This window comes from Cyclopterus lumpus, chromosome 2 (assembly GCF_009769545.1).
Source record: "Cyclopterus lumpus isolate fCycLum1 chromosome 2, fCycLum1.pri, whole genome shotgun sequence".
Lineage (NCBI taxonomy): Eukaryota > Metazoa > Chordata > Actinopteri > Perciformes > Cyclopteridae > Cyclopterus > Cyclopterus lumpus.
The window spans coordinates 3887964-3913442 of record NC_046967.1 but is presented as its reverse complement, the minus strand read 5'-3'; the positions used below and the strand labels follow the sequence as shown (position 1 = coordinate 3913442).

General features: G+C 39.9%; 8 non-coding genes across 8 annotated transcripts; all 8 read right to left on the bottom strand.

The window, feature by feature from the left end:
• Positions 1–124: 124 nt before the first annotated feature.
• trnam-cau lies at positions 125–197 on the bottom strand. The gene has a single exon. It is a non-coding gene; the product is annotated as a tRNA-Met (tRNA).
• A 229-nt stretch (positions 198–426) lies between these two features.
• Positions 427–499, bottom strand: trnam-cau. Its single transcript has one exon. It is a non-coding gene; the product is annotated as a tRNA-Met (tRNA).
• Positions 500–1635: 1136 nt separating this feature from the next.
• trnam-cau lies at positions 1636–1708 on the bottom strand. The gene has a single exon. It is a non-coding gene; the product is annotated as a tRNA-Met (tRNA).
• Positions 1709–2845: 1137 nt separating this feature from the next.
• Positions 2846–2918, bottom strand: trnam-cau. The gene has a single exon. It is a non-coding gene; the product is annotated as a tRNA-Met (tRNA).
• Positions 2919–3753: 835 nt separating this feature from the next.
• On the bottom strand, positions 3754–3826 carry trnam-cau. Its single transcript has one exon. It is a non-coding gene; the product is annotated as a tRNA-Met (tRNA).
• Positions 3827–5266: 1440 nt separating this feature from the next.
• Positions 5267–5339, bottom strand: trnam-cau. Its single transcript has one exon. It is a non-coding gene; the product is annotated as a tRNA-Met (tRNA).
• Positions 5340–11226: 5887 nt separating this feature from the next.
• On the bottom strand, positions 11227–11299 carry trnam-cau. The gene has a single exon. It is a non-coding gene; the product is annotated as a tRNA-Met (tRNA).
• A 9298-nt stretch (positions 11300–20597) lies between these two features.
• trnam-cau lies at positions 20598–20670 on the bottom strand. Its single transcript has one exon. It is a non-coding gene; the product is annotated as a tRNA-Met (tRNA).
• Between the last annotated feature and the right edge of the window lie 4809 nt (positions 20671–25479).

Sequence of the window (25479 nt, the reverse complement as noted above, 5' to 3'; positions counted from 1 at the left end):
CTATGTGGGAGTCAAACTTAAGACCTATATATCATGATATTGATCAATTGAAGGGCTGAAGAAACCCTGGTAAATAATTGTGAATGACCTCGGTTAATTCAAGGCAAAGGTGTCTCAAAACAAATGCCCAGTGTGAGGGTCGAACTCACGACCTTCAGATTATGAGACTGACGCGCTGCCTACTGCGCCAACGAGGCACAAAACTCAGAGTACGCTTATGATTGAAGGCTATACGTTTTTATTATTAACAATAAACAAAATTTGCGATTTACCTTTTTTACAAAACAGCCTAGTACCTTCCCCTAAGTGGGAATCAAACTTAAGACCTATATATCATGATATTGATCAATTGAAGGGCTGAAGAAACCCTGGCAAAAACTTGTGCATGACCTCGGTTAATTTAAGGCAAAGGTGTCTCAAAACAAATGCCCAGTGTGAGGGTCGAACTCACGACCTTCAGATTATGAGACTGACGCGCTGCCTACTGCGCCAACGAGGCACAAAACTCAGAGTACGCTTATGATTGAAGGCTATACGTTCTTTTTATTAACAATAAACAAAATTTGCGATTTACCTTTTTTACAAAACAGCCTAGTACCTTCCCCTATGTGGGAATCAAACTTAAGACCTATATATCATGATATTTATCAATTGAAGGGCTGAAGAAACCCTAGTAAATAATTGTGAATGACCTTGGTTAATTCAAGGCAAAGGTGTCTCAAAACAAATGCCCAGTGTGAGGGTCGAACTCACAACCTTCAGATTATGAGACTGACGCGCTGCATACTGCGCCAACGAGGCACAAAACTCAGAGTACGCTTATGATTGAAGGCTATACGTTTTTTATTATTAACAATAAACAAAATTTGCGATTTACCTTTTTTACAAAACAGCCTAGTACGTTCCCCTATGTGGGAGTCAAACTTAAGACCTATATATCATGATATTGATCAATTGAAGGGCTGAAGAAACCCTGGTAAATAATTGTGAATGACCTCGGTTAATTCAAGGCAAAGGTGTCTCAAAACAAATGCCCAGTGTGAGGGTCGAACTCACTACCTTCAGATTATGAGACTGACGCGCTGCCTACTGCGCCAACGAGGCACAAAACTCAGAGTACGCTTATGATTGAAGGCTATACGTTTTTATTATTAACAATAAACAAAATTTGCGATTTACCTTTTTTACAAAACAGCCTAGTACCTTCCCCTAAGTGGGAATCAAACTTAAGACCTATATATCATGATATTGATCAATTGAAGGGCTGAAGAAACCCTGGCAAAAACTTGTGCATGACCTCGGTTAATTTAAGGCAAAGGTGTCTCAAAACAAATGCCCAGTGTGAGGGTCGAACTCACGACCTTCAGATTATGAGACTGACGCACTGCCTACTGCGCCAACGAGGCTGATGTTCCAACATATGTTCACTATTGAAGGCTTCAAGTTCTTTTTATTAACAAAAAATATAATTTAAGATTTATCTTTTCTACAAAACAGCCAACTGCCTTTCCCTATGTGGGATTCAAATTTAAGACCTATATATCATGATATTGATCAATTGAAGGGCTGAAGAAACCCTGGCAAATACTTGTGCATGACCTCGGTTAATTCAAGGCAAAGGTGTCTCAAAACAAATGCCCAGTGTGAGGGTCGAACTCACGACCTTCAGATTATGAGACTGACGCGCTGCCTACTGCGCCAACGAGGCACAAAACTCAGAGTACGCTTATGATTGAAGGCTATACGTTTTTATTATTAACAATAAACAAAATTTGCGATTTACCTTTTTTACAAAACAGCCTAGTACCTTCCCCTATGTGGGAGTCAAACTTAAGACCTATATATCATGATATTGATCAATTGAAGGGCTGAAGAAACCCTGGCAAATAATTGTGAATGACCTCGGTTAATTCAAGGCAAAGGTGTCTCAAAACAAATGCCCAGTGTGAGGGTCGAACTCACGACCTTCAGATTATGAGACTGACGCGCTGCCTACTGCGCCAACAAGGAACAAAACTCAGAGTACGCTTATGATTGAAGGCTATACGTTCTTTTTATTAACAATAAACAAAATTTGCGATATACCTTTTTTACAAAACAGCCTACTACCTTCCCTTATGTGGGAGTAAAATTTAAGACCTATATATCATGATATTGATCAATTGAAGGGCTGAAGAAACCCTGGCAAATACTTGTCAATGACCTCGGTTAATTCAAGGCAAAGGTGTCTCAAAACTAATGCCCAGTGTGAGGGTCGAACTCACGACCTTCAGATTATGAGACTGACGCGCTGCCTAGCTGCACCAACGAGGCACAAAACTCAGAGTACGCTTATGATTGAAGGCTATACGTTTTTTATTATTAACAATAAACAAAATTTGCGATTTACCTTTTTTACAAAACAGCCTAGTACCTTCCCCTAAGTGGGAATCAAACTTAAGACTTATATATCATGATATTGATCAATTGAAGGGCTGAAGAAACCCTGGCAAAAACTTGTGCATGACCTCGGTTAATTTAAGGCAAAGGTGTCTCAAAACAAATGCCCAGTGTGAGGGTCGAACTCACTACCTTCAGATTATGAGACTGACGCGCTGCCTACTGCACCAACGAGGCACAAAACTCAGAGTACGCTTATGATTGAAGGCTATACGTTTTTATTATTAACAATAAACAAAATTTGCGATTTACCTTTTTTACAAAACAGCCTAGTACCTTCCCCTAAGTGGGAATCAAACTTAAGACCTATATATCATGATATTGATCAATTGAAGGGCTGAAGAAAGCCTGGCAAATAATTGTGCATGACCTCGGTTAATTTAAGGCAAAGGTGTCTCAAAACAAATGCCCAGTGTGAGGGTCGAACTCACGACCTTCAGATTATGAGACTGACGCGCTGCCTACTGCGCCAACGAGGCAAGATGTTCCAAAATATGTTCACTATTGAAGGCTATACGTTCTTTTTATTAACAATAAACAAAATTTGCGATTTACCTTTTTTACAAAACAGCCTACTGCCTTCCCCTATGTGGGAGTCAAACTTAAGACCTATATATCATGATATTGATCAATTGAAGGGCTGAAGAAACCCTGGCAAAAACTTGTGCATGACCTCGGTTAATTTAAGGCAAAGGTGTCTCAAAACAAATGCCCAGTGTGAGGGTCGAACTCACGACCTTCAGATTATGAGACTGACGCGCTGCCTACTGCTCCAACGAGGCACAAAACTCAGAGTACGCTTATGATTGAAGGCTATACGTTCTTTTTATTAACAATAAACAAAATTTGCGATTTACCTTTTTTACAAACCAGCCTACTGCCTTCCCCTATGTGGGAGTCAAACTTAAGACCTATATATCATGATATTGATCAATTGAAGGGCTGAAGAAAGCCTGGCAAATACTTGTGCATGACCTCGGTTAAATCAAGGCAAAGGTGTCTCAAAACTAATGCCCAGTGTGAGGGTCGAACTCACGACCTTCAGATTATGAGACTGACGCGCTGCCTACTGTGCCAACAAGGCAGATGTTCCAAAATATGTTCACTATTGAAGGCTTCACGTTCTTTTTATTAATAAAAAATATAATTTAGATTTATCCTTTTCTACAAAACAGCCTAACTGCCTTTCCCTATGTGGGATTCAAATTTAAGACCTATATATCATGATATTGATCAATTGAAGGGCTGAAGAAAGCCTGGCAAATACTTGTGCATGACCTTGGTTAATTTAAGGCAAAGGTGTCTCAAAACAAATGCCCAGTGTGAGGGTCGAACTCACGACCTTCAGATTATGAGACTGACGCGCTGCCTACTGCGCCAACGAGGCACAAAACTCAGAGTACGCTTATGATTGAAGGCTATACGTTCTTTATTATTAACAATAAACAAAATTTGCGATTTACCTTTTTTACAAAACAGCCTAGTACCTTCCCCTAAGTGGGAATCAAACTTAAGACCTATATATCATGATATTGATCAATTGAAGGGCTGAAGAAACCCTAGTAAATAATTGTGAATGACCTCGGTTAATTCAAGGCAAAGGTGTCTCAAAACAAATGCCCAGTGTGAGGGTCGAACTCACAACCTTCAGATTATGAGACTGACGCGCTGCCTACTGCGCCAACGAGGCACAAAACTCAGAGTACGCTTATGATTGAAGGCTATACGTTTTTTATTATTAACAATAAACAAAATTTGCGATTTACCTTTTTTACAAAACAGCCTAGTACGTTCCCCTATGTGGGAGTCAAACTTAAGACCTATATATCATGATATTGATCAATTGAAGGGCTGAAGAAACCCTGGTAAATAATTGTGAATGACCTCGGTTAATTCAAGGCAAAGGTGTCTCAAAACAAATGCCCAGTGTGAGGGTCGAACTCACTACCTTCAGATTATGAGACTGACGCGCTGCCTACTGCGCCAACGAGGCACAAAACTCAGAGTACGCTTATGATTGAAGGCTATACGTTTTTATTATTAACAATAAACAAAATTTGCGATTTACCTTTTTTACAAAACAGCCTAGTACCTTCCCCTAAGTGGGAATCAAACTTAAGACCTATATATCATGATATTGATCAATTGAAGGGCTGAAGAAACCCTGGCAAAAACTTGTGCATGACCTCGGTTAATTTAAGGCAAAGGTGTCTCAAAACAAATGCCCAGTGTGAGGGTCGAACTCACGACCTTCAGATTATGAGACTGACGCACTGTCTTCTCCGCCAACGAGTCAGATGTTCCAACATATGTTCACTATTGAAGGCTTTACGTTCTTTTTATTAACAAAAAATATAATTTAAGATTTATCTTTTCTACAAAACAGCCAACTGCCTTTCCCTATGTGGGATTCAAATTTAAGACCTATATATCATGATATTGATCAATTGAAGGGCTGAAGAAAGCCTGGCAAATACTTGTGCATGACCTCGGTTAAATCAAGGCAAAGGTGTCTCAAAACTAATGCCCAGTGTGAGGGTCGAACTCACGACCTTCAGATTATGAGACTGACGCGCTGCCTAGTGCACCAACGAGGCACAAAACTCAGAGTACGCTTATGATTGAAGGCTATACGTTTTTTATTATTAACAATAAACAAAATTTGCGATTTACCTTTTTTACAAAACAGCCTACTACCTTCCCCTATGTGGGAGTCAAACTTAAGACCTATATATCATGATATTGATCAATTGAAGGGCTGAAGAAACCCTGGCAAATACTTGTGCATGACCTCGGTTAATTCAAGGCAAAGGTGTCTCAAAACAAATGCCCAGTGTGAGGGTCGAACTCACGACCTTCAGATTATGAGACTGACGCGCTGCCTACTGCGCCAACGAGGCACAAAACTCAGAGTACGCTTATGATTGAAGGCTATACGTTTTTATTATTAACAATAAACAAAATTTGCGATTTACCTTTTTTACAAAACAGCCTAGTACCTTCCCCTATGTGGGAGTCAAATTTAAGACCTATATATCATGATATTGATCAATTGAAGAAATGAAGAAACCCTGGCAAATACTTGTGCATGACCTCGGTTAATTTAAGGCAAAGGTGTCTCAAAACAAATGCCCAGTGTGAGGGTCGAACTCGCGACCTTCAGATTATGAGACTGACGCGCTGCCTACTGCGCCAACGAGGCACAAAACTCAGAGTACGCTTATGATTGAAGGCTATACGTTTTTTATTATTAACAATAAACAAAATTTGCGATTTACCTTTTTTACAAAACAGCCTAGTACCTTCCCCTAAGTGGGAATCAAACTTAAGACCTATATATCATGATATTGATCAATTGAAGGGCTGAAGAAACCCTGGCAAAAAACTTGTGCATGACCTCGGTTAATTTAAGGCAAAGGTGTCTCAAAACAAATGCCCAGTGTGAGGGTCGAACTCACTACCTTCAGATTATGAGACTGACGCGCTGCCTACTGCACCAACGAGGCACAAAACTCAGAGTACGCTTATGATTGAAGGCTATACGTTTTTATTATTAACAATAAACAAAATTTGCGATTTACCTTTTTTACAAAACAGCCTAGTACCTTCCCCTAAGTGGGAATCAAACTTAAGACCTATATATCATGATATTGATCAATTGAAGGGCTGAAGAAACCCTGGCAAAAACTTGTGCATGACCTCGGTTAATTTAAGGCAAAGGTGTCTCAAAACAAATGCCCAGTGTGAGGGTCGAACTCACGACCTTCAGATTATGAGACTGACGCACTGGCTACTCCGCCAACGAGTCAGATGTTCCAACATATGTTCACTATTGAAGGCTTCACGTTCTTTTTATTAACAAAAAATATAATTTAAGATTTATCTTTTCTACAAAACAGCCAACTGCCTTTCCCTATGTGGGATTCAAATTTAAGACCTATATATCATGATATTGATCAATTGAAGGGCTGAAGAAAGCCTGGCAAATACTTGTGCATGACCTCGGTTAAATTCAAGGCAAAGGTGTCTCAAAACTAATGCCCAGTGTGAGGGTCGAACTCACGACCTTCAGATTATGAGACTGACGCGCTGCCTAGTGCACCAACGAGGCACAAAACTCAGAGTACGCTTATGATTGAAGGCTATACGTTTTTTATTATTAACAATAAACAAAATTTGCGATTTACCTTTTTTACAAAACAGCCTACTGCCTTCCCCTATGTGGGAGTCAAACTTAAGACCTATATATCATGATATTGATCAATTGAAGGGCTGAAGAAACCCTGGTAAATAATTGTGAATGACCTCGGTTAATTCAAGGCAAAGGTGTCTCAAAACAAATGCCCAGTGTGAGGGTCGAACTCACGTTCTTTTTATTAACAAAAAATATAATTTAAGATTTATCTTTTCTACAAAACAGCCAACTGCCTTTCCCTATGTGGGATTCAAATTTAAGACCTATATATCATGATATTGATCAATTGAAGGGCTGAAGAAAGCCTGGCAAATACTTGTGCATGACCTCGGTTAAATCAAGGCAAAGGTGTCTCAAAACTAATGCCCAGTGTGAGGGTCGAACTCACGACCTTCAGATTATGAGACTGACGCGCTGCCTAGTGCACCAACGAGGCACAAAACTCAGAGTACGCTTATGATTGAAGGCTATACATTTTTATTATTAACAATAAACAAAATTTGCGATTTACCTTTTTTACAAAACAGCCTAGTACCTTCCCCTAAGTGGGAATCAAACTTAAGACTTATATATCATGATATTGATCAATTGAAGGGCTGAAGAAACCCTGGCAAAAACTTGTGCATGACCTCGGTTAATTTAAGGCAAAGGTGTCTCAAAACAAATGCCCAGTGTGAGGGTCGAACTCACTACCTTCAGATTATGAGACTGACGCGCTGCCTACTGCACCAACGAGGCACAAAACTCAGAGTACGCTTATGATTGAAGGCTATACGTTTTTATTATTAACAATAAACAAAATTTGCGACTTACCTTTTTTACAAAACAGCCTAGTACCTTCCCCTAAGTGGGAATCAAACTTAAGACCTATATATCATGATATTGATCAATTGAACGGCTGAAGAAACCCTGGCAAAAACTTGTGCATGACATCGGTTAATTTAAGGCAAAGGTGTCTCAAAACAAATGCCCAGTGTGAGGGTCGAACTCACGACCTTCAGATTATGAGACTGACGCACTGTCTTCTCCGCCAACGAGTCAGATGTTCCAACATATGTTCACTATTGAAGGCTTCACGTTCTTTTTATTAACAAAAAATATAATTTAAGATTTATCTTTTCTACAAAACAGCCAACTGCCTTTCCCTATGTGGGATTCAAATTTAAGACCTATATATCATGATATTTATCAATTGAAGGGCTGAAGAAACCCTGGCAAAAACTTGTGCATGACCTCGGTTAATTCAAGGCAAAGGTGTCTCAAAACAAATGCCCAGTGTGAGGGTCGAACTCACGACATTCAGATTATGAGACTGACGCGATGCCTACTGCGCCAACAAGGCAGATGTTCCAAAATATGTTCACTATTGAAGGCTTCACGTTCTTTTTATTAACAAAAAATATAATTTAAGATTTATCTTTTCTACAAAACAGCCAACTGCCTTTCCCTATGTGGGATTCAAATTTAAGACCTATATATCATGATATTGATCAATTGAAGGGCTGAAGAAAGCCTGGCAAATACTTGTGCATGACCTTGGTTAAATCAAGGCAAAGGTGTCTCAAAACAAATGCCCAGTGTGAGGGTCGAACTCACGACCTTCAGATTATGAGACTGACGCGCTGCCTACTGCGCCAACGAGGCACAAAACTCAGAGTACGCTTATGATTGAAGGCTATACGTTCTTTTTATTAACAATAAACAAAATTTGCGATTTACCTTTTTTACAAAACAGCCTAGTACCTTCCCCTAAGTGGGAATCAAACTTAAGACGTATATATATCATGATATTTATCAATTGAAGGGCTGAAGAAACCCTAGTAAATAATTGTGAATGACCTTGGTTAATTCAAGGCAAAGGTGTCTCAAAACAAATGCCCAGTGTGAGGGTCGAACTCACGACCTTCAGATTATGAGACTGACGCACTGTCTTCTCCGCCAACGAGTCAGATGTTCCAACATATGTTCACTATTGAAGGCTTCACGTTCTTTTTATTAACAAAAAATATAATTTAAGATTTATCTTTTCTACAAAACAGCCAACTGCCTTCCCCTATGTGGGAATCAAACTTAAGACCTATATATCATGATATTGATCAATTGAAGGGCTGAAGAAACCCTGGCAAAAACTTGTGCATGACCTCGGTTAATTTAAGGCAAAGGTGTCTCAAAACAAATGCCCAGTGTGAGGGTCGAACACACTACCTTCAGATTATGAGACTGACGCACTGCCTACTGCGCCAACGAGGCACAAAACTCAGAGTACGCTTATGATTGAAGGCTATACGTTTTTATTATTAACAATAAACAAAATTTGCGATTTACCTTTTTTACAAAACAGCCTAGTACCTTCCCCTATGTGGGAATCAAACTTAAGACCTATATATCATGATATTGATCAATTGAAGGGCTGAAGAAACCCTGGCAAAAACTTGTGCATGACCTCGGTTAATTTAAGGCAAAGGTGTCTCAAAACAAATGCCCAGTGTGAGGGTCGAACTCACGACCTTCAGATTATGAGACTGACGCACTGTCTTCTCCGCCAACGAGTCAGATGTTCCAACATATGTTCACTATTGAAGGCTTCACGTTCTTTTTATTAACAAAAAATATAATTTAAGATTTATCTTTTCTACAAAACAGCCAACTGCCTTTCCCTATGTGGGATTCAAATTTAAGACCTATATATCATGATATTTATCAATTGAAGGGCTGAAGAAACCCTGGCAAAAACTTGTGCATGACCTCGGTTAATTTAAGGCAAAGGTGTCTCAAAACAAATGCCCAGTGTGAGGGTCGAACTCACGACCTTCAGATTATGAGACTGACGCGCTGCCTACTGCTCCAACGAGGCACAAAACTCAGAGTACGCTTATGATTGAAGGCTATACGTTCTTTTTATTAACAATAAACAAAATTTGCGATTTACCTTTTTTACAAACCAGCCTACTGCCTTCCCCTATGTGGGAGTCAAACTTAAGACCTATATATCATGATATTGATCAATTGAAGGGCTGAAGAAAGCCTGGCAAATACTTGTGCATGACCTCGGTTAAATCAAGGCAAAGGTGTCTCAAAACTAATGCCCAGTGTGAGGGTCGAACTCACGACCTTCAGATTATGAGACTGACGCACTGTCTTCTCCGCCAACGAGTCAGATGTTCCAACATATGTTCACTATTGAAGGCTTCACGTTCTTTTTATTAACAAAAAATATAATTTAAGATTTATCTTTTCTACAAAACAGCCAACTGCCTTTCCCTATGTGGGATTCAAATTTAAGACCTATATATCATGATATTGATCAATTGAAGGGCTGAAGAAACCCTGGCAAATACTTGTGCATGATCTTGGTTAAATCAAGGCAAAGGTGTCTCAAAACAAATGCCCAGTGTGAGGGTCGAACTCACGACCTTCAGATTATGAGACTGACGCGCTGCCTACTGTGCCAACAAGGCAGATGTTCCAAAATATGTTCACTATTGAAGGCTTCACGTTCTTTTTATTAATAAAAAATATAATTTAAGATTTATCTTTTCTACAAAACAGCCAACTGCCTTTCCCTATGTGGGATTCAAATTTAAGACCTATATATCATGATATTGATCAATTGAAGGGCTGAAGAAAGCCTGGCAAATACTTGTGCATGATCTTGGTTAAATCAAGGCAAAGGTGTCTCAAAACAAATGCCCAGTGTGAGGGTCGAACTCACGACCTTCAGATTATGAGACTGACGCGCTGCCTACTGCGCCAACGAGGCACAAAACTCAGAGTACGCTTATGATTGAAGGCTATACATTTTTATTATTAACAATAAACAAAATTTGCGATTTACCTTTTTTACAAAACAGCCTAGTACCTTCCCCTAAGTGGGAATCAAACTTAAGACTTATATATCATGATATTGATCAATTGAAGGGCTGAAGAAACCCTGGCAAAACTTGTGCATGACCTCGGTTAATTTAAGGCAAAGGTGTCTCAAAACAAATGCCCAGTGTGAGGGTCGAACTCACTACCTTCAGATTATGAGACTGACGCGCTGCCTACTGCGCCAACGAGGCACAAAACTCAGAGTACGCTTATGATTGAAGGCTATACGTTTTTATTATTAACAATAAACAAAATTTGCGATTTACCTTTTTTACAAAACAGCCTAGTACCTTCCCCTAAGTGGGAATCAAACTTAAGACCTATATATCATGATATTGATCAATTGAACGGCTGAAGAAACCCTGGCAAAAACTTGTGCATGACATCGGTTAATTTAAGGCAAAGGTGTCTCAAAACAAATGCCCAGTGTGAGGGTCGAACTCACGACCTTCAGATTATGAGACTGACGCGCTGCCTACTGCGCCAACGAGGCTGATGTTCCAACATATGTTCACTATTGAAGGCTTCACGTTCTTTTTATTAACAAAAAATATAATTTAAGATTTATCTTTTCTACAAAACAGCCAACTGCCTTTCCCTATGTGGGATTCAAATTTAAGACCTATATATCATGATATTGATCAATTGAAGGGCTGAAGAAACCCTGGCAAAAACTTGTGCATGACCTCGGTTAATTCAAGGCAAAGGTGTCTCAAAACAAATGCCCAGTGTGAGGGTCGAACTCACGACCTTCAGATTATGAGACTGACGCGCTGCCTACTGCGCCAACAAGGCAGATGTTCCAAAATATGTTCACTATTGAAGGCTTCACGTTCTTTTTATTAACAAAAAATATAATTTAAGATTTATCTTTTCTACAAAACAGCCAACTGCCTTTCCCTATGTGGGATTCAAATTTAAGACCTATATATCATGATATTGATCAATTGAAGGGCTGAAGAAAGCCTGGCAAATACTTGTGCATGATCTTGGTTAAATCAAGGCAAAGGTGTCTCAAAACAAATGCCCAGTGTGAGGGTCGAACTCACGACCTTCAGATTATGAGACTGACGCGCTGCCTACTGCGCCAACGAGGCACAAAACTCAGAGTACGCTTATGATTGAAGGCTATACGTTCTTTTTATTAACAATAAACAAAATTTGAGATTTACCTTTTTTACAAAACAGCCTAGTACCTTCCCCTAAGTGGGAATCAAACTTAAGACGTATATATATCATGATATTTATCAATTGAAGGGCTGAAGAAACCCTAGTAAATAATTGTGAATGACCTCGGTTAATTCAAGGCAAAGGTGTCTCAAAACAAATGCCCAGTGTGAGGGTCGAACTCACGACCTTCAGATTATGAGACTGACGCACTGTCTTCTCCGCCAACGAGTCAGATGTTCCAACATATGTTCACTATTGAAGGCTTCACGTTCTTTTTATTAACAAAAAATATAATTTAAGATTTATCTTTTCTACAAAACAGCCAACTGCCTTCCCCTAAGTGGGAATCAAACTTAAGACTTATATATCATGATATTGATCAATTGAAGGGCTGAAGAAACCCTGGCAAAAACTTGTGCATGACCTCGGTTAATTTAAGGCAAAGGTGTCTCAAAACAAATGCCCAGTGTGAGGGTCGAACACACTACCTTCAGATTATGAGACTGACGCACTGCCTACTGCGCCAACGAGGCACAAAACTCAGAGTACGCTTATGATTGAAGGCTATACGTTTTTATTATTAACAATAAACAAAATTTGCGATTTACCTTTTTTACAAAACAGCCTAGTACCTTCCCCTAAGTGGGAATCAAACTTAAGACCTATATATCATGATATTGATCAATTGAAGGGCTGAAGAAACCCTGGCAAAAACTTGTGCATGACCTCGGTTAATTTAAGGCAAAGGTGTCTCAAAACAAATGCCCAGTGTGAGGGTCGAACTCACGACCTTCAGATTATGAGACTGACGCACTGTCTTCTCCGCCAACGAGTCAGATGTTCCAACATATGTTCACTATTGAAGGCTTCACGTTCTTTTTATTAACAAAAAATATAATTTAAGATTTATCTTTTCTACAAAACAGCCAACTGCCTTTCCCTATGTGGGATTCAAATTTAAGACCTATATATCATGATATTTATCAATTGAAGGGCTGAAGAAACCCTGGCAAAAACTTGTGCATGACCTCGGTTAATTTAAGGCAAAGGTGTCTCAAAACAAATGCCCAGTGTGAGGGTCGAACTCACGACCTTCAGATTATGAGACTGACGCGCTGCCTACTGCTCCAACGAGGCACAAAACTCAGAGTACGCTTATGATTGAAGGCTATACGTTCTTTTTATTAACAATAAACAAAATTTGCGATTTACCTTTTTTACAAACCAGCCTACTGCCTTCCCCTATGTGGGAGTCAAACTTAAGACCTATATATCATGATATTGATCAATTGAAGGGCTGAAGAAAGCCTGGCAAATACTTGTGCATGACCTCGGTTAAATCAAGGCAAAGGTGTCTCAAAACTAATGCCCAGTGTGAAGGTCGAACTCACGACCTTCAGATTATGAGACTGACGCACTGTCTTCTCCGCCAACGAGTCAGATGTTCCAACATATGTTCACTATTGAAGGCTTCACGTTCTTTTTATTAACAAAAAATATAATTTAAGATTTATCTTTTCTACAAAACAGCCAACTGCCTTTCCCTATGTGGGATTCAAATTTAAGACCTATATATCATGATATTGATCAATTGAAGGGCTGAAGAAAGCCTGGCAAATACTTGTGCATGACCTCGGTTAAATCAAGGCAAAGGTGTCTCAAAACTAATGCCCAGTGTGAGGGTCGAACTCACGACCTTCAGATTATGAGACTGACGCGCTGCCTAGTGCACCAACGAGGCACAAAACTCAGAGTACGCTTATGATTGAAGGCTATACATTTTTATTATTAACAATAAACAAAATTTGCGATTTACCTTTTTTACAAAACAGCCTAGTACCTTCCCCTAAGTGGGAATCAAACTTAAGACTTATATATCATGATATTGATCAATTGAAGGGCTGAAGAAACCCTGGCAAAAACTTGTGCATGACCTCGGTTAATTTAAGGCAAAGGTGTCTCAAAACAAATGCCCAGTGTGAGGGTCGAACTCACTACCTTCAGATTATGAGACTGACGCGCTGCCTACTGCACCAACGAGGCACAAAACTCAGAGTACGCTTATGATTGAAGGCTATACGTTTTTATTATTAACAATAAACAAAATTTGCGACTTACCTTTTTTACAAAACAGCCTAGTACCTTCCCCTAAGTGGGAATCAAACTTAAGACCTATATATCATGATATTGATCAATTGAACGGCTGAAGAAACCCTGGCAAAAACTTGTGCATGACATCGGTTAATTTAAGGCAAAGGTGTCTCAAAACAAATGCCCAGTGTGAGGGTCGAACTCACGACCTTCAGATTATGAGACTGACGCACTGTCTTCTCCGCCAACGAGTCAGATGTTCCAACATATGTTCACTATTGAAGGCTTCACGTTCTTTTTATTAATAAAAAATATAATTTAAGATTTATCTTTTCTACAAAACAGCCAACTGCCTTTCCCTATGTGGGATTCAAATTTAAGACCTATATATCATGATATTTATCAATTGAAGGGCTGAAGAAACCCTGGCAAAAACTTGTGCATGACCTCGGTTAATTCAAGGCAAAGGTGTCTCAAAACAAATGCCCAGTGTGAGGGTCGAACTCACGACATTCAGATTATGAGACTGACGCGATGCCTACTGCGCCAACAAGGCAGATGTTCCAAAATATGTTCACTATTGAAGGCTTCACGTTCTTTTTATTAATAAAAAATATAATTTAAGATTTATCTTTTCTACAAAACAGCCAACTGCCTTTCCCTATGTGGGATTCAAATTTAAGACCTATATATCATGATATTGATCAATTGAAGGGCTGAAGAAAGCCTGGCAAATACTTGTGCATGACCTTGGTTAAATCAAGGCAAAGGTGTCTCAAAACAAATGCCCAGTGTGAGGGTCGAACTCACGACCTTCAGATTATGAGACTGACGCGCTGCCTACTGCGCCAACGAGGCACAAAACTCAGAGTATGCTTATGATTGAAGGCTATACGTTCTTTTTATTAACAATAAACAAAATTTGCGATTTACTTTTTTTACAAAACAGCCTAGTACCTTCCCCTAAGTGGGAATCAAACTTAAGACGTATATATATCATGATATTTATCAATTGAAGGGCTGAAGAAACCCTAGTAAATAATTGTGAATGACCTTGGTTAATTCAAGGCAAAGGTGTCTCAAAACAAATGCCCAGTGTGAGGGTCGAACTCACGACCTTCAGATTATGAGACTGACGCACTGTCTTCTCCGCCAACGAGTCAGATGTTCCAACATATGTTCACTATTGAAGGCTTCACGTTCTTTTTATTAACAAAAAATATAATTTAAGATTTATCTTTTCTACAAAACAGCCAACTGCCTTCCCCTAAGTGGGAATCAAACTTAAGACTTATATATCATGATATTGATCAATTGAAGGGCTGAAGAAACCCTGGCAAAAACTTGTGCATGACCTCGGTTAATTTAAGGCAAAGGTGTCTCAAAACAAATGCCCAGTGTGAGGGTCGAACACACTACCTTCAGATTATGAGACTGACGCACTGCCTACTGCGCCAACGAGGCACAAAACTCAGAGTACGCTTATGATTGAAGGCTATACGTTTTTATTATTAACAATAAACAAAATTTGCGATTTACCTTTTTTACAAAACAGCCTAGTACCTTCCCCTATGTGGGAATCAAACTTAAGACTTATATATCATGATATTGATCAATTGAAGGGCTGAAGAAACCCTGGCAAAAACTTGTGCATGACCTCGGTTAATTTAAGGCAAAGGTGTCTCAAAACAAATGCCCAGTGTGAGGGTCGAACTCACGACCTTCAGATTATGAGACTGACGCACTGTCTTCTCCGCCAACGAGTCAGATGTTCCAACATATGTTCACTATTGAAGGCTTCACGTTCTTTTTATTAACAAAAAATATAATTTAAGATTTATCTTTTCTACAAAACAGCCAACTGCCTTTCCCTATGTGGGATTCAAATTTAAGACCTATATATCATGATATTTATCAATTGAAGGGCTGAAGAAACCCTGGCAAAAACTTGTGCATGACCTCGGTTAATTTAAGGCAAAGGTGTCTCAAAACAAATGCCCAGTGTGAGGGTCGAACTCACGACCTTCAGATTATGAGACTGACGCGCTGCCTACTGCGCCAACGAGGCACAAAACTCAGAGTACGCTTATGATTGAAGGCTATACGTTCTTTTTATTAACAATAAACAAAATTTGCGATTTACCTTTTTTACAAAACAGCCTACTGCCTTCCCCTATGTGGGAGTCAAACTTAAGACCTATATATCATGATATTGATCAATTGAAGGGCTGAAGAAAGCCTGGCAAATACTTGTGCATGACCTCGGTTAAATCAAGGCAAAGGTGTCTCAAAACAAATGCCCAGTGTGAGGGTCGAACTCACGACCTTCAGATTATGAGACTGACGCGCTGCCTTCTCCGCCAACGAGTCAGATGTTCCAACATATGTTCACTATTGAAGGCTTCACGTTCTTTTTATTAACAAAAAATATAATTTAAGATTTATCTTTTCTACAAAACAGCCAACTGCCTTTCCCTATGTGGGATTCAAATTTAAGACCTATATATCATGATATTGATCAATTGAAGGGCTGAAGAAACCCTGGCAAATACTTGTGCATGATCTTGGTTAAATCAAGGCAAAGGTGTCTCAAAACAAATGCCCAGTGTGAGGGTCGAACTCACGACCTTCAGATTATGAGACTGACGCGCTGCCTACTGTGCCAACAAGGCAGATGTTCCAAAATATGTTCACTATTGAAGGCTTCACGTTCTTTTTATTAATAAAAAATATAATTTAAGATTTATCTTTTCTACAAAACAGCCAACTGCCTTTCCCTATGTGGGATTCAAATTTAAGACCTATATATCATGATATTGATCAATTGAAGGGCTGAAGAAAGCCTGGCAAATACTTGTGCATGATCTTGGTTAAATCAAGGCAAAGGTGTCTCAAAACAAATGCCCAGTGTGAGGGTCGAACTCACGACCTTCAGATTATGAGACTGACGCGCTGCCTACTGCGCCAACGAGGCACAAAACTCAGAGTACGCTTATGAGATTGAAGGCTATACGTTCTTTTTATTAACAATAAACAAAATTTGAGATTTACCTTTTTTACAAAACAGCCTAGTACCTTCCCCTAAGTGGGAATCAAACTTAAGACGTATATATATCATGATATTTATCAATTGAAGGGCTGAAGAAACCCTAGTAAATAATTGTGAATGACCTCGGTTAATTCAAGGCAAAGGTGTCTCAAAACAAATGCCCAGTGTGAGGGTCGAACTCACTACCTTCAGATTATGAGACTGACGCGCTGCCTACTGCGCCAACGAGGCACAAAACTCAGAGTACGCTTATGATTGAAGGCTATACGTTTTTATTATTAACAATAAACAAAATTTGCGATTTACCTTTTTTACAAAACAGCCTAGTACCTTCCCCTAAGTGGGAATCAAACTTAAGACCTATATATCATGATATTGATCAATTGAAGGGCTGAAGAAACCCTGGCAAAAACTTGTGCATGACCTCGGTTAATTTAAGGCAAAGGTGTCTCAAAACAAATGCCCAGTGTGAGGGTCGAACTCACGACCTTCAGATTATGAGACTGACGCACTGTCTTCTCCGCCAACGAGTCAGATGTTCCAACATATGTTCACTATTGAAGGCTTCACGTTCTTTTTATTAACAAAAAATATAATTTAAGATTTATCTTTTCTACAAAACAGCCAACTGCCTTTCCCTATGTGGGATTCAAATTTAAGACCTATATATCATGATATTTATCAATTGAAGGGCTGAAGAAACCCTGGCAAAAACTTGTGCATGACCTCGGTTAATTTAAGGCAAAGGTGTCTCAAAACAAATGCCCAGTGTGAGGGTCGAACTCACGACCTTCAGATTATGAGACTGACGCGCTGCCTACTGCTCCAACGAGGCACAAAACTCAGAGTACGCTTATGATTGAAGGCTATACGTTCTTTTTATTAACAATAAACAAAATTTGCGATTTACCTTTTTTACAAACCAGCCTACTGCCTTCCCCTATGTGGGAGTCAAACTTAAGACCTATATATCATGATATTGATCAATTGAAGGGCTGAAGAAAGCCTGGCAAATACTTGTGCATGACCTCGGTTAAATCAAGGCAAAGGTGTCTCAAAACTAATGCCCAGTGTGAGGGTCGAACTCACGACCTTCAGATTATGAGACTGACGCACTGTCTTCTCCGCTAACGAGTCAGATGTTCCAACATATGTTCACTATTGAAGGCTTCACGTTCTTTTTATTAACAAAAAATATAATTTAAGATTTATCTTTTCTACAAAACAGCCAACTGCTTTTCCCTATGTGGGATTCAAATTTAAGACCTATATATCATGATATTTATCAATTGAAGGGCTGAAGAAACCCTGGTAAATAATTGTGAATGACCTCGGTTAATTCAAGGCAAAGTTGTCTCAAAACAAATGCCCAGTGTGAGGGTCGAACTCACGACCTTCAGATTATGAGACTGAAGCGCTGCATACTCCGCCAACGAGGCACAAAACTCAGAGTACGCTTATCATTGAAGGCTATACGTTCTTTTTATTAACAATAAACAAAATTTGCGATATACCTTTTTTACAAAACAGCCTACTGCCTTCCCCTATGTGGGAGTCAAATTTAAGACCTATGTATCATGATATTGATCAATTGAAGAAATGAAGAAACCCTGGCAAATACTTGTGCATGATCTCGGTTAATTCAAGGCAAAGTTGTCTCAAAACAAATGCCCAGTGTGAGGGTCGAACTCACGACCTTCAGATTATGAGACTGACGCGCTGCCTACTGTGCCAACAAGGCAGATGTTCCAAAATATGTTCACTATTGAAGGCTTCACGTTCTTTTTATTAATAAAAAATATAATTTAAGATTTATCTTTTCTACAAAACAGCCAACTGCCTTTCCCTATGTGGGATTCAAATTTAAGACCTATATATCATGATATTGATCAATTGAAGGGCTGAAGAAAGCCTGGCAAATACTTGTGCATGACCTTGGTTAAATCAAGGCAAAGGTGTCTCAAAACAAATGCCGAGTGTGAGGGTCGAACTCACGACCTTCAGATTATGAGACTGACGCGCTGCCTACTGCGCCAACGAGGGACAAAACTCAGAGTACGCTTATGATTGAAGGCTATACGTTTTTTATTATTAACAATAAACAAAATTTGCGATTTACCTTTTTTACAAAACAGCCTAGTACGTTCCCCTATGTGGGAGTCAAACTTAAGACCTATATATCATGATATTGATCAATTGAAGGGCTGAAGAAACCCTTGTAAATAATTGTGAATGACCTTGGTTAATTCAAGGCAAAGGTGTCTCAAAACAAATGCCCAGTGTGAGGGTCGAACTCACTACCTTCAGATTATGAGACTGACGCGCTGCCTACTGCGCCAACGAGGCACAAAACTCAGAGTACGCTTATGATTGAAGGCTATACGTTTTTATTATTAACAATAAACAAAATTTGCGATTTACCTTTTTTACAAAACAGCCTAGTACCTTCCCCTAAGTGGGAATCAAACTTAAGACCTATATATCATGATATTGATCAATTGAAGGGCTGAAGAAACCCTGGCAAAAACTTGTGCATGACCTCGGTTAATTTAAGGCAAAGGTGTCTCAAAACAAATGCCCAGTGTGAGGGTCGAACTCACGACCTTCAGATTATGAGACTGACGCACTGTCTTCTCCGCCAACGAGTCAGATGTTCCAACATATGTTCACTATTGAAGGCTTCACGTTCTTTTTATTAACAAAAAATATAATTTAAGATTTATCTTTTCTACAAAACAGCCAACTGCCTTTCCCTATGTGGGATTCAAATTTAAGACCTATATATCATGATATTGATCAATTGAAGGGCTGAAGAAAGCCTGGCAAATACTTGTGCATGACCTCGGTTAAATCAAGGCAAAGGTGTCTCAAAACTAATGCCCAGTGTGAGGGTCGAACTCACGACCTTCAGATTATGAGACTGACGCGCTGCCTAGTGCACCAACGAGGCACAAAACTCAGAGTACGCTTATGATTGAAGGCTATACATTTTTATTATTAACAATAAACAAAATTTGCGATTTACCTTTTTTACAAAACAGCCTAGTACCTTCCCCTAAGTGGGAATCAAACTTAAGACTTATATATCATGATATTGATCAATTGAAGGGCTGAAGAAACCCTGGCAAAAACTTGTGCATGACCTCGGTTAATTTAAGGCAAAGGTGTCTCAAAACAAATGCCCAGTGTGAGGGTCGAACTCACTACCTTCAGATTATGAGACTGACGCGCTGCCTACTGCACCAACGAGGCACAAAACTCAGAGTACGCTTATGATTGAAGGCTATACGTTTTTATTATTAACAATAAACAAAATTTGCGACTTATCTTTTTTACAAAACAGCCTAGTACCTTCCCCTAAGTGGGAATCAAACTTAAGACCTATATATCATGATATTGATCAATTGAACGGCTGAAGAAACCCTGGCAAAAACTTGTGCATGACATCGGTTAATTTAAGGCAAAGGTGTCTCAAAACAAATGCCCAGTGTGAGGGTCGAACTCACGACCTTCAGATTATGAGACTGACGCACTGTCTTCTCCGCCAACGAGTCAGATGTTCCAACATATGTTCACTATTGAAGGCTTCACGTTCTTTTTATTAACAAAAAATATAATTTAAGATTTATCTTTTCTACAAAACAGCCAACTGCCTTTCCCTATGTGGGATTCAAATTTAAGACCTATATATCATGATATTTATCAATTGAAGGGCTGAAGAAACCCTGGCAAAAACTTGTGCATGACCTCGGTTAATTTAAGGCAAAGGTGTCTCAAAACAAATGCCCAGTGTGAGGGTCGAACTCACGACCTTCAGATTATGAGACTGACGCGCTGCCTACTGCGCCAACGAGGCAGATGTTCCAACATATGTTTACTATTGAAGGCTTTACGTTCTTTTTATTAACAATAAACAAAATTTGCGATTTACCTTTTTTACAAAACAGCCTACTGCCTTCCCCTATGTGGGAGTCGATATCTTAAAAGCACATCCCTAAATTAAACCCAAAGCCCCAGGCCCTAATAATAATAATAATAACAAATATACATTTTCAATACAATATGCTTTAAGTCATTCATAAACCAACTTCCTTTTTTTCCTGCTTAGCCATGAGCAATTTTTGCCTCTACCTCGCTGTAGGCTAATAGTAATATTAATGCCATTTCTTAAGTGTTCAAAAAGCTGGGCTATTTTAATCAAGTGTCGATACAAAAAAATATACAAATCATATAGTTTTTAACGTACGGTACCTTTTTAGTATCGATACCCCGTGCAACATTACCTCCTGCTTCCTTTTCTCTGCAGCAGTAGATGTCGTGAGGTTCCTGAATGCATCGCTCTCTCTCTTCCGGTAAGCGTATTGCATCACTTCCGGTTGCCAGCTTAGCAGCTTGCGATGTTTTCTTCTCCCCCTCCCGCTCCCTCTTGCTCAGAGTGTCTCATGTATAGCTATTCCTCTGCCTCCCTTAATGATAACGGTACATGCAACAAGTGTAGTTCCTTTGCTAGGTTGGAGGCAGTTCTAAGTGGGTTAGATGCACGGCTCCGCACCATCGAAGCTCAGACAGTTACGCTAGTTAGCCCGCCTCCCCCCATAGCCGGTGCGGAGCCTTTAACATTAGCCTCTGTTAGCTGTCCCCCGGCAGCCCCCGAGCAGCCGGATGGCTGGGTGACTGTTCGAAGGGGTTTTAAGTTTAAATAGAAGCTCACTGAGCACCACCAACCTCTTTACGTTTCGAACCAGTTTTCCCCACTCAGCGACGCACCCGCTGAGAAACCCACTGGTTATAGGTAGCTCCATAGTCAGAAACGTGAAGATAGAGAAGCCAGGGACCAAAGTCATATGCATCCCGGGGGCCAGAGCGGGCGACATTGAATCTTGTGTGTTGAATCCTCTGTGATTTTGAGGTCTATGAAGGTGGCACTGGGAAAAAAACCTCACTTGGCATGGGAGGTGACGTTGTGGTCAAGCTGTGTGAAACTCTCCCATCAAACCAAAACTTCAAAGTATTTGCAGACAACCTGTTTTCTTCAGCACCACTGGTGCTTGAGCTTCTTCAGCGACATATCTACTTTATAGGAACACTCCGCAGCAATCGCTTGGCTGGTTGTCAGCTTGAAGATGAGAAAAGTCTTGCCAAGAGGGGGAGAGGATCTGTGGATGCCAGGGTAGAGAAAGAGGGATCTGTGGCCATTGTCAGGTGGTATTACAACAGATCTGTTAATCTAATCTCTTCCTACTGTGCAGTTGAACCTCAAGACAAAGCTCGACGCTGGAGCAAATCAGACAAAGTATTTGTGGAAGTCAACAGGCCACACAATGTGAAGGAGTACAACACATTCATGGGAGTGGTAGACCTCCAGGATGCATGCATTGCAAGGTACAAGTACCACATGAGGTCACGGAGGTGGTACCTCTACCTGTTCTGGCAAACCATAATGATAGGCCTTGTTAACGCATGGCTGATCTACCGCCGTGACTGCACACTACTTGGTGTCCAAAAGCCACTGAAACAAAGGAGTTTCCAGGCAGAGGTCGCAACCAGCCTTACTCTCATCCATTCACGAAGGGGCCGCCCATCAGTGAACGCCACATCTCCACCACCACCTCCCAAGAGAGTTTGTGTTGGAATTCCAAATGATGTTCGCGTGGACCAGGTTGCACACTGGCCTGTGAAATGTGACAAGCGTGGGCGTTGCAAATTCTGCAAAATCAATGCAACCACCACCCTCTGTGAGAAATGCGATGTGCGTCTTTGTTTCACTGAGGAAAGAAATTGTTTCAAAGATTTCCATTTGGCCTAGGCTTAAATGCCACACCTGCTGATATCAACGGTTCAAACACAAAAGTGTATTTGTTTCTAAACTCTTTTTGAAACATGTTTTTCAAGTTTACTACATACGTCTGTTGCTCAGTTTTCTACAGTTACAGTAGCTTTATGATAATACCTCAAATGTGAGGCCGTCTTAATTATTTTTAATCAGTTTGCAACTTTTTGTGTTGTAAAACAAATCTGAAAAAACAATATTTTGTTGTAAAACCTAAGAAGGGAAGTTATAGTTTGTGGAAATGCAAATAAAAAGACAAGTTTTCTTACCAAACAGAAAGCGATTGTCAGGTTGATTTATTTTCCAATGAGGAACAAGTTTACCATTAACGCCCAATGTGACATATATGTAACATTTCAGATCTTTGACAGTAGGGGGTGGTATTTTGAAAACAATGTCAGAAATGGGTTCTATGTGCTCTATTTAATCTGTCTTATATCCCCCATAATTTTCCTTGAAGGAGAAATGGGTCCGGGTTCTTATGGGTTAAAACTGCTGGCTAAAGATGAGCGTAGTTACAGTAAGATTATAATACACGCCGGCGTAATGACTCACTAAAATTAATGTGGAATCGGTGTGTACTTAAGACAATGTCGGACACCGTAGTTTTCTCTGGCCCTCTCCCCAATCTGATCAATGATGACATGTATAGCCGCATCTCGTCATTCAACCGCTGGTTGTCCAGGTGGTGCCCAGCAAACAATGTGGGCTACATAGATAACTGGCAGACTTTCTGGGGAAAGCCTGATCTGATGAGTCGAGACGGCATTCATCCCACTTGGGATGGAGCGCGTCTCATTTCTGCGAACATGACCCAGAGTTCAGATCAAGAAGCAGAAGCAGAGTTGTAGTCTTCCACCCTTCTCTGCACTTCCATTCGAGCAGTTACCCACCCTTAACCTTAACTCTATAGAGACTGTGTCTGTCCCACGGCCACTTAAATTAATTAAATCAAAAGTAACCAGAAGAGGAGTCATACAAAATAACCTCATACAGGTTAACATCACTATTTCAAAAGAATTAAATGTGGACTCCTAAATATTAGATCTCTGTCATCTAAAGCTGTATTAGTAAATGATTTAATATCAGACAATCACATTGATTTATTGTGTCTTACTGAAACCTGGCTAAGCCATGAAGAATATGTCAGCCTAAATGAATCAACTCCTCCAAGTCATATTAATACTCACATTCCTCGAGGCACCGGCCGAGGAGGTGGAGTAGCAGCCATCTTTGACTCAAGCCTATTAATGAATCCTAAACCTAAACTAAACTACAACTCATTTGAAAGCCTTGTTCTGAGTCTTTCACATCCAACCTGTAAAACATTACAGCCAATCCTATTTGTTATACTGTACCGGCCACCAGGTCCATATTCAGAATGTATATCTGAATTTTCAGAGTGTTTATCAAGTTTAGTCCTTAAAAGTGATAAGGTTATTATTGTAGATTTTAATATTCATGTGGATATTGATAATGATTGCCTTAGTACTGCATTTATCTCATTGTTGGACTCGATTGGCTTCTGTCAGAGAGTACAGAAACCCACTCAATGCTTTGGCCACACCCTCGACCTTGTTCTTGCATATGACATTGACATTGAGCATTTGGAGGTCTTCCCACAGAACCCTCTTCTGTCAGACCATTACCTCATAACTTTTGAGTTTATACTCCCGGAGTATACACCGTTAGTCAAAAGTTTCTACACCAGATGTCTAACTGACAGTGCTGTAGCTAAATTTAAAGAAGCGATTCCTTCTGCATTTGATTCAATACCACGTCTCAATGTGACGGAGGACTCCTGTGCTAACTTTAGTCTGTCCCAGATTGATCATATTGTCGATAGTGCTACAGGCTCACTGAGAATGACACTAGACTCGATAGCCCCACTGAAGAAAAAGACAGTGAGGCAAAGGAGGTTTGCTCCCTGGTATAACCCTCAGACCCGCGACCTAAAGCAAACTTCACGAAAGCTCGAAAGTATATGGCGTTCCACCAATCTGGAAGAATCACGCTTAGTTTGGCGAGACAGCCTTAAAACATATAAAAAGGCTCTCCGTAATGCCAGAGCAGCCCATTACTCATCAGTAATAGAGAAAAATAAGAACAACCCCAGGGTTCTCTTTAGCACTGTAGCCAGGCTGGCAGAGAGTCACAGCTCTGTGGAGCCGTGTATTCCTATAGACCTCAGTAGTAATGACTTCATGAACTTCTTCAATGAAAAGATTTTAACTATTAGAGGCAAGATTGATGATCTCTTGCCCTCAACTACTGCCGATCTGTCATCAAGAGGAGTGGCCTTGGAAACGGCTGTATGCCCTGGTGTATATTTGGATAGCTTTTCTCCCATTAACCTAGACCAATTGTCTTCAACGGTTTCTACTTCTAAACCGTCTACCTGTCTCTTGGACCCCATCCCAACGAGGCTGCTTAAAGACGTGTTGCCTTTAATTGCCACCTCTCTGCTGGATATTGTTAATGTGTCTTTGCTAACAGGGCATGTACCACATTCCTTCAAAATAGCTGTAATTAAACCTCTCCTGAAAAAGCCCACTCTTAATCCAGAGGTGTTGGCTAACTACAGACCAATCTCTAACCTTCCCTTCCTCTCTAAGATCCTTGAGAAAGTAGTCGCAAATCAGTTGTGCGACTTCCTACATCAGAATAGTTTATTTGAGGAGTTTCAGTCAGGATTTAGAAAACACCAAAGCACAGAGACAGCACTGGTGAAAATTAAAAATTACCTCCTAATTGCATCAGATAAAGGACTCATCTCCGTACTGGTATTATTAGACCTTAGTGCTGCGTTCGACACCATTGATCATGACATCCTAT